The sequence below is a fragment of the Dipodomys ordii genome, unplaced genomic scaffold, assembly GCF_000151885.1.
Source record: "Dipodomys ordii isolate 6190 unplaced genomic scaffold, Dord_2.0 Scaffold308, whole genome shotgun sequence".
Taxonomy (NCBI): Eukaryota; Metazoa; Chordata; class Mammalia; order Rodentia; family Heteromyidae; genus Dipodomys; species Dipodomys ordii.
The window spans coordinates 111,403-119,373 of record NW_012267524.1 but is presented as its reverse complement, the minus strand read 5'-3'; the positions used below and the strand labels follow the sequence as shown (position 1 = coordinate 119,373).

At 36.4% G+C, this 7,971-nt stretch overlaps 1 pseudogene; it reads left to right on the top strand.

Annotated features, from left to right (window-relative positions):
- The first annotated feature begins 6,614 nt into the window (after window positions 1–6,614).
- LOC106001528 lies at window positions 6,615–7,423 on the top strand (annotated as a pseudogene).
- Window positions 7,424–7,971: the final 548 nt, after the last annotated feature.

The following is a 7,971-nucleotide window of genomic DNA, read 5'->3' as shown; positions in this document are numbered from 1 at the left end:
TATATGTGGAGTCTTTTGAGGAACCTCCATACTACTTTCCAAAGTGGTTGAACAAGTTTACACTCCCACCAACAATGCAGTAAGGTTCTCTTCTGTCCGCAATCCCTCCAGCATGTGTTGTTACTAGAGTTCTTGATTATAGCCATTCTAACTGGGGGAGAGTTCTGTTTAATTAATCATATCCAAGTGTAAATTTTTGTCTTTTACTATCCATTGGGATTACTTGTAAATTTATAGACACATTCTAATTATTACAAATGAGGGAAACCATGCAACCTATGTTTCTTTGGGTCTGGCTTACTTCACTTAACATAATTTTTTCCAAGTCCTTCTATCTCATTATGCATTGGGCAATATCGTTCTTTCTGACAGAAATCAGGATATTGTTCTTTCTGATAGAATTCTATTGTGTATATATACCACATTTTCTTGATCTATTCATTCATTAAGGGGTATCTAGGTTTATTCCATATCATAGCTATGGTAAACAATACTGAAATGAACATGGTTGTGCTGGTAGCTTTAGTGTGTCCTGGCTTGTGGTCATTTGGGTAAATGCCCAGGAGTGGGATTGCAGGGTCAGAGGGAAGTTCTCTGTTTAGTCTTTTGAGAAACTTCCATATTGCTTTCCAGAGTAGTCAAACAAGTTTATATTCCCACCAATGTTCGTATGTACTTAGGTAACACCTCTTCTCTTTCTGTGCTTAATACTTACAGATTTGTGTTTTTTAAGAGTCTTGACATTCTTACAAATTAGTTTTATACTTTTTCAGTTGGTTTCCTTTTTTGACTCCTCATTTTTCTATTATATCTACCTAATTTCAGTCTCTTAGATTTTGTCTTTAATATTCTCTGTTGAAGATGCTTTCAATTATATCTTTTATCTGACTTAAATTTTTATCTTTAGGATTTCATTTTGTTCCTTTTCTGGAAGGTTTTTATATCTTTGTTCAGTTCCTTTTCATCATTTTAATGATGACGTGGCCTTCATAGTTCATCAAGATCTTTTTTGTGTATCTCCTTTATATTCTCTTTAGTTCATTGACTAATGTAATTTTTTGTATTCTCCTTAATTTCTTTCTTTTATTCTCTTTGATTTGTTGAGATGTTTACGTGTCCTTTTTCATCTCTATAATGATTCTACTTGAGTGTGTTGTGTCAGTGTATTGGTTCTGGGGCTTGAACTCAGGGCCTGGGTACTGTCCCTGAGTTATTTTACTCAAGGTTAATGCTCTACCACTTGAGCCATAGTTCTACTTCTGCCTTTTTTCTTTTGGTGTTAAATTGAAAATAAGAGTGTTACAGACTTTCTTATCTGGGATGGCTTTGAACTGTGATCCTCAGATTAAAGTCTCTTTGGATAGTTAAGATTATGGTTATCAGCCATTATGATGCTCAGTTTCATAATGATTCACTTCATCATTCCTTTGGGCTCAATATTTGAGATTTTGTTTCCTTCACTATGTTTCAGAGCTCTTTTGTGTGTGACTATAGAATATTTGAGGACTCACATTACTTTTTTTGTTTTTTATTTTCATGCTAGTCCTGAGGCTAGAATTCAGGGCCTAGATGCTGTCCCTGAGCTTCCTTGCTCAAGGCTAGTGCTCTACCACTTGGGCCTCTGTTCCATTTTCAGCTTTTTTGGTGCTTAATTGTAGATAAGAGTCTCACATAGTTTCCTGCCTGGGCTGGCTTTGAACCATAAGCCTCAGTTCTCAGGCCCTGGAGATTCTAGGAACATATGCCTTCCTTTTTTTTTTATATTTTTGTGTTCCTCTGTTGATATTTGCTGATTTGAATCAAGAATGTGGTTTGGGCTTTTGTCATATTATATCTTCCCACTGAATTTTCCCCTAAGTCCTAGCAGTACAGGGAGGGTGTAGGCCAGTTTGATATGCTGTTTTTCAACACTGACCTGAACTCATATTTATGGAACGTGAGAAATGGTTGCAATTCACCATCTTGAAACTCCTCAATCCCTTCATATTTACTGAATTGTAGTGGTCAATTTTGGTGAACTTATTATATGTACTTGAAAATAATGTACATTTTATGTTATTTCTTTACATTATTTTATATGCCTCAATTATGTAAATTTTAATACTTTCATCAGTTATATTTTCTCCATCTTGATACATATACATATATATCTTTTTTCTGCTAATATCAAATAGAGAGGAAAGACTGTTGAAACTTTTGACATCTAATTAGAAATGGGAATTTTCCATTTTACCTTGTTAGGTCTCCTGAAATGATATATTTAAAAATTTATGTTTAGCCTAGCTACTCAGAAGGCTGAGATCTGAAACGAATGTTCTGATGCAAGGCTAGGCAAGAAAGCTTATGAGTCTCTTATCTTCAATAAACTGCCAAAAAACTGGAAGTGAAGCTGTGGATCAAGTTGTAGAGTACTAGTGGTATAGCTTTGAGCTTTTCTGTTCAAAGCTCAGAAGCAGCACCCAGGCCCAGAATTTAAGCCCTAGGACTGGCATAAATAGCAAATTAATTAATTAATCTTTGTCCTATCATAGAACTTTTCATATCTTGGCAGACATCCAAGTTATCATCATTTTTCATTTTTCCTGGTGAATCTTAAATTATAATTTTTTGTTTGCTAAGAAATTGTTAAAATCTATGATTATTTTATAGCCTATTAGCAGTAGCTTTCTGCTTGTTTCTGGTATTTCAGACTACGTGCATACAGATAGAAACTGGCAGAAATGTTGAGGAAAGATTGAATATAGAATATTGGGCTCATTCTCAAGAACCGAGTATGTCAGGTCTCCAAATCCACAGCGCCTTGATTACGCTTCAGTTGGCTCACACGTCAGATTTTTGGTCAACTCGACTTTCAGTTGTTCTCAATCCATGGGTATGTTTGATATAAGACGTTATCCACAGTCACTATACTTTATTTATTTCAACTCAACTATATGCTTTCCTTAAGACAGACAGAATAGTATCATTGAAAATCTCCATAAATCTAGCTCACTGCTAAATATATTAAACATTTTATCAACATGTAAAAGGAAATGTAATTCTTTTTATTTTCCTCTCAATCACTGAAACTCTACAGCTACAAGACTGATAAAAGAGTAGAAGGAAAATCAATAAATTGCTATGGGAAATAGCTGGATGCTTGACCCAGGTTTTTTTTGTTTGTTTGTTTTTGGTGGATCGTGGAGCTTGAACTCTGGGCTTGAGCGATGTCCCTCAGCTCTTCAGCTAAAAGCTAGTGCTCTACCACTTGAGCTGCAGTGCCACTTCCAGTTTTCTGGTGGTTTATTGGAGATAAGAGTTTCACTGACTTTCCTGTATAGGCTGGCATTGAACCTCGATCCTCAGATCTCAGCCTCCTAGTAGCTAGGATTTACAGGCATGAGCCATCGGTGCCCGGCAGACCCAAGTTTTATGCTACAAAATTTGCATCTTAGCTACATTATTTATCATGACTTTGCACAAGAAAGCTGAAATATTTTGTAAGATTTACATGGAAACTATGTGTCATAACACGTTACACTTCAACAATACTTAGTTACATACGTTTAGCTCCCTATTTAGTTCTACACATTTTAACTGCAGTGGATGGTCAGTTTCTTTACTTTTTTTCATGAGTCTTCAAGAAAAATAACAGTCTTGGGTAGGTGTAAAAAGTTTCAATTTTATAGATTTAGTAATAGCAGTGACACAAATGACAGGGATACTGGTACTTAATGGAACTTTCCATTGCTGCTTCAATTTTACTGGTGTCCTCCAGGGAACAGGGCATAAACCTGAAAGCACAACCCAGCAGAAAAAGGGAAAGTCTCCTTTTTTGCCTCTGAGTTAGAAAAGACTTTAGCCTAGTGAGAAACAGAACTAAAGTTCAAAAACTAACTTAAGCCTGTGTGCAGTATCATTTTTTTCTCCTTGAAGCAAACTGTTTTTTATCAAAAAGAAGAAATGCACAGGAGAGCTATCCTAACATAATTGAGTTCCGTTTCTTTTGATCCAATAAGGAGACATTACACCTCAGAAACATTAAGACTGGATGGACAGTCCAGAGACCAGAGTCCAGGTCAATTCTATCACCAAATAGAGTCTCAACCCATCAGCCTATGTAGCAGGTAAGTGTCATATTGGAGCTGGAGGCTTGCTGATCTTGTTTGGTAGTCACAGTTTTAGTCCCTTTCAATAATTTACCATTCTTCATATTTATACTTTGGAAAGTATGCTGCCCCGTGAGCTATTGCACCAATATCTTTAGGGGTTTCAAAATGGTTTTGTTCATGAGAAACTAATTCTAGGAGTTACATAAATACAGCACTTAAAAGGAATTAAAATCATGTATTTGAGAAATAAAGTATTATGGAAGCATTTATATTTCTCACTTCATGAATTATAGTTAAATTTTAGGCATGAATGGGAAAATGTACATAGATCTATTTTATACTAAGGATATAAAATGTTCAGTAGTGCTGTCGGATCCTCTCAATTTAGTGTAGTACAAGGGATATTAAACTTTAATTGAAATGTTGACATTAAAATTTTCTCAAATAAAAAAGAAATTAAGGAAATGATGGGAAAATAATCATTTCCTGGGAAATACCACTTATTCTTCAAGATCCTCGATAGCAGATTAATATGTCACTGAGTTTGAGCTTAATTTTTTTAGGCATAAATCTAACTGACATATACATCTAGAGAGGTTCAGAGCTGATTTTGGAATAATGTGGACATTGTGAATATCATCTCTCTCTACCTCTGATACCAACAATAGGGACAGCCTGGCTGTACTCATCCTTTTCTAGAATCTAAAATGGAAACTTTGCCTTTTGATAATCTTGAAGCCATCTACCTTGCAACAAAAGAAACTATATATAGAAGATCTCTGTTTATTTTTGTGTGCATATCAAATATAAGATTTCTTTGCAATTAGGATATCTTTGCTTCAACAAAAGATTCAACAAGTAGTATATCATAGAATGAAGCATGTATATGTGTTAAAATGCCATAAGTAAGTAGTTAACTAACTAAATCATCTATGAAAAAATTCTACTTTGAGAGTGGAATTCATGTGAAATACTGGTTTTTGTTATTTTTTAATTAGACATTTAAAAAGTCTTTGAATCTTCAATTTAGAAAAAAATGTAATTGATTACACTTGGCAATTATGAAAATGTTTTATCTACACTAATCAAACAAATTGCTTAGTTCATTTTGTCAATTGCTTTTAATATTTATTGTACAATATCATGGTACTGATATAGTTTAAACCATTTGCATAGTGATTTCTGAATCTGTTTCCCCTCCTCCTTCTATTAAACTGATCACTTACTGCATGTGCTCTTTGTTTTGGTATGAGATTTGCATATATGTAAATATATGTATAGGTATCTCTCCATATACATGTATATAGTTTATGATCTATATAATATATGATTTATATGGGGTAAGCAATATATGTGTTACATGTTTTCAAACTCTATAAAAATGAATCATACTGGAGACGTTTGACTATGAGTCCAGTCATTTTAGTGCCATACAAGCACACCTAGAGTGGCTAGATCACAATTTATGTATCTTTTACTTTGATATTAAATTTTATATTCATTCCATTTATTCTGCTAATGTGATAATAAAACACTCCTGTGAATGACTCCTTCAGCATCCATGTGAAAATTTCCTTTAAAATCTACATTTTCTGGGCTGGGAAGGTGGCTCAGTGGTAGAGTGCTTGCCTTGTGTGCATGAGGCCCTGGGTTCGATTCCTTAGCACCACATAAGCATAAAGCAAAAAAGCCAGAAGTGGCGCTGTGGCTCAAGTGGTAGATCACTAACCTTGAGCTGAAGAGCTGAGGGACAGTGCCCAGGCCCAGAGTTCAGGCCCCAGGACCAGACTCCCCCCTCCCTCAAAATCTACATTTTCAAGTGTGGGATTATTAGCATGCACTGTAGACATATCTTCAAGTGTTCTTTTATGAGTAGTTGTACCAATTAATCTTACTCCTACTATAGAAAATTAGAATTCCAGTTTATATTTATCCTTACTGTGCAATCCTTATATGGTACAGCTTACATATTGTAGTGTGTTGTTTTGAGGAGCCATACCTTTAAATAAAAAACAGATTCAGCAATATTATGAATTTCTGTTTTTCTCTCATAGTCATAGGGAATTTAAAAATAATCAAAAGTTATATATAACAAATTCATTTTGCTTACATAGATATTATTCCTATAAACTAAAGGATTAAGAAAACCAAATCTCCAAAACAGACACTGTTAAATGTTTCCTTTCTACTTATTTACATATAGACTGGCTGAAATTTCTGAAGGACTATTTTTGAGATCAAACATACTTATAAAGACATACTCAGGCCAATGAGCGGGCGTGTTGGGGCAGAGCGCACAAGCCCTAGTATGCTCGGTTTTACCGCAGCTTTGGCGCATTTTTGGCTGGTTTGATTCATCCATTTTGAAGAGACGGGGGAGGGGGGGCACGTCTGATCCAGGGACCCTGAACCAAGGAGCAGCGGAGTTGGAGACACCAGGAGCCCGGACTCGGTGGCCGCGGCCTCCTAGGCCGAAGTTGGGGGGGCGGGGGCGCCAAGTGCGCGGGGTGGTGGGGGGGTCGTGGTCTTTGGCTTCTCGACTCGGTCCTGTTTGGACAGCGAACATGTCTCGGCCTGTTAGAAATAGAAAGGTCGTTGATTATTCACAGTTTCAGGAATCTGATGATGCAGATGAAGATTATGGAAGAGATTCCGGCCCTCCTGCTAAGAAAATTTGATCATCTCCTCGAGAAGCTAAAAATAAGAGGAGATCTGGAAAGAATTCACAGGAAGATAGTGAGGACTCAGAAGAAAAAGATGTGAAGACCAAGAAGGATGATTCTCATTCAGCAGAGGAGAATGAAGATGAAAAAGAAGATCATAGAAATGTGCGCCAGCAACGACAGGCAGCATCTAAGACAGCTTCTAAACAGAGAGAGATGCTCATGGAAGATGTTGGCAGTGAGGAGGAACCAGAAGAAGATGAGGCACCATTGCAGGAGAAAGATTCCGGCAGTGATGAAGATTTTCTAATGGAAGATGATGATGATAGTGACTATGGCAGTTCAAAAAAGAAAAACAAAAAGATGGTTAAGAAGTCCAAACCTGAAAGAAAAGAAAAAAAATGCCCAAACCTAGGCTAAAGACTACAGTGACACCAAGTCCAGTGAAAGGCGAAGGGAAAGTGGGTCGCCCCACAGCCTCCAAGGCATCAAAGGATAAGACTCCTTCTCCCAAAGAGGATGATGAGGAACCCGAAAGCCCTGAAGAAAAGAAGACCTCTGCAAGCCCTGCTCCTGAGAAATCGGGGGATGAAGGGTCTGAAGATGAAGCCCAGTCTGGGGAGGATTAAAAGTGATTATAATGGGGGGAGAGATTTTATTAAAAAAAGAGGGTAAAAAAGAGAACCTACTTAAGATAGAATATGGTTTATGGTTTTGGCTATGGCTTGACTTTAACAGGCTTTCAGTGCTTTTCCCCATGTGTTGAAATAACCCTCTCCCCTTTCTCTCTCTCTCTCTTCCCTCTTACCATTGCATATGAAGTGTTTAAGTACCTTTTTGTTTATTGGTCTTCTCTTTGCCACCACCTCCTCCATTTCCCCAATGAAAGCCATGTCAGATTAATCACTGGGTTGACTGCTTCATCTTTTTATTTTTAATGGAAGGTATACTGCAGTTGTAAAGCAATAAGATTTTAGATGAATACTATGGAACTTTGCTTTTGGCTAAAGAATAGTGAGTTGGACTGTCATCAAAATCATAGAAGGTTTTAGTTAAAAATGATTGCTTCTTTCTCTGCCTGAACTTTAAAAAAAATCAGTTGTCATCTAATATGGAGTTTATATAAATCTATATACATACATGTAAGAATCTTAAAAAATCATGATTCTAAACTTCCACCGATGAAGCAGGTAGGAGATAAATATGAATTCTGAATC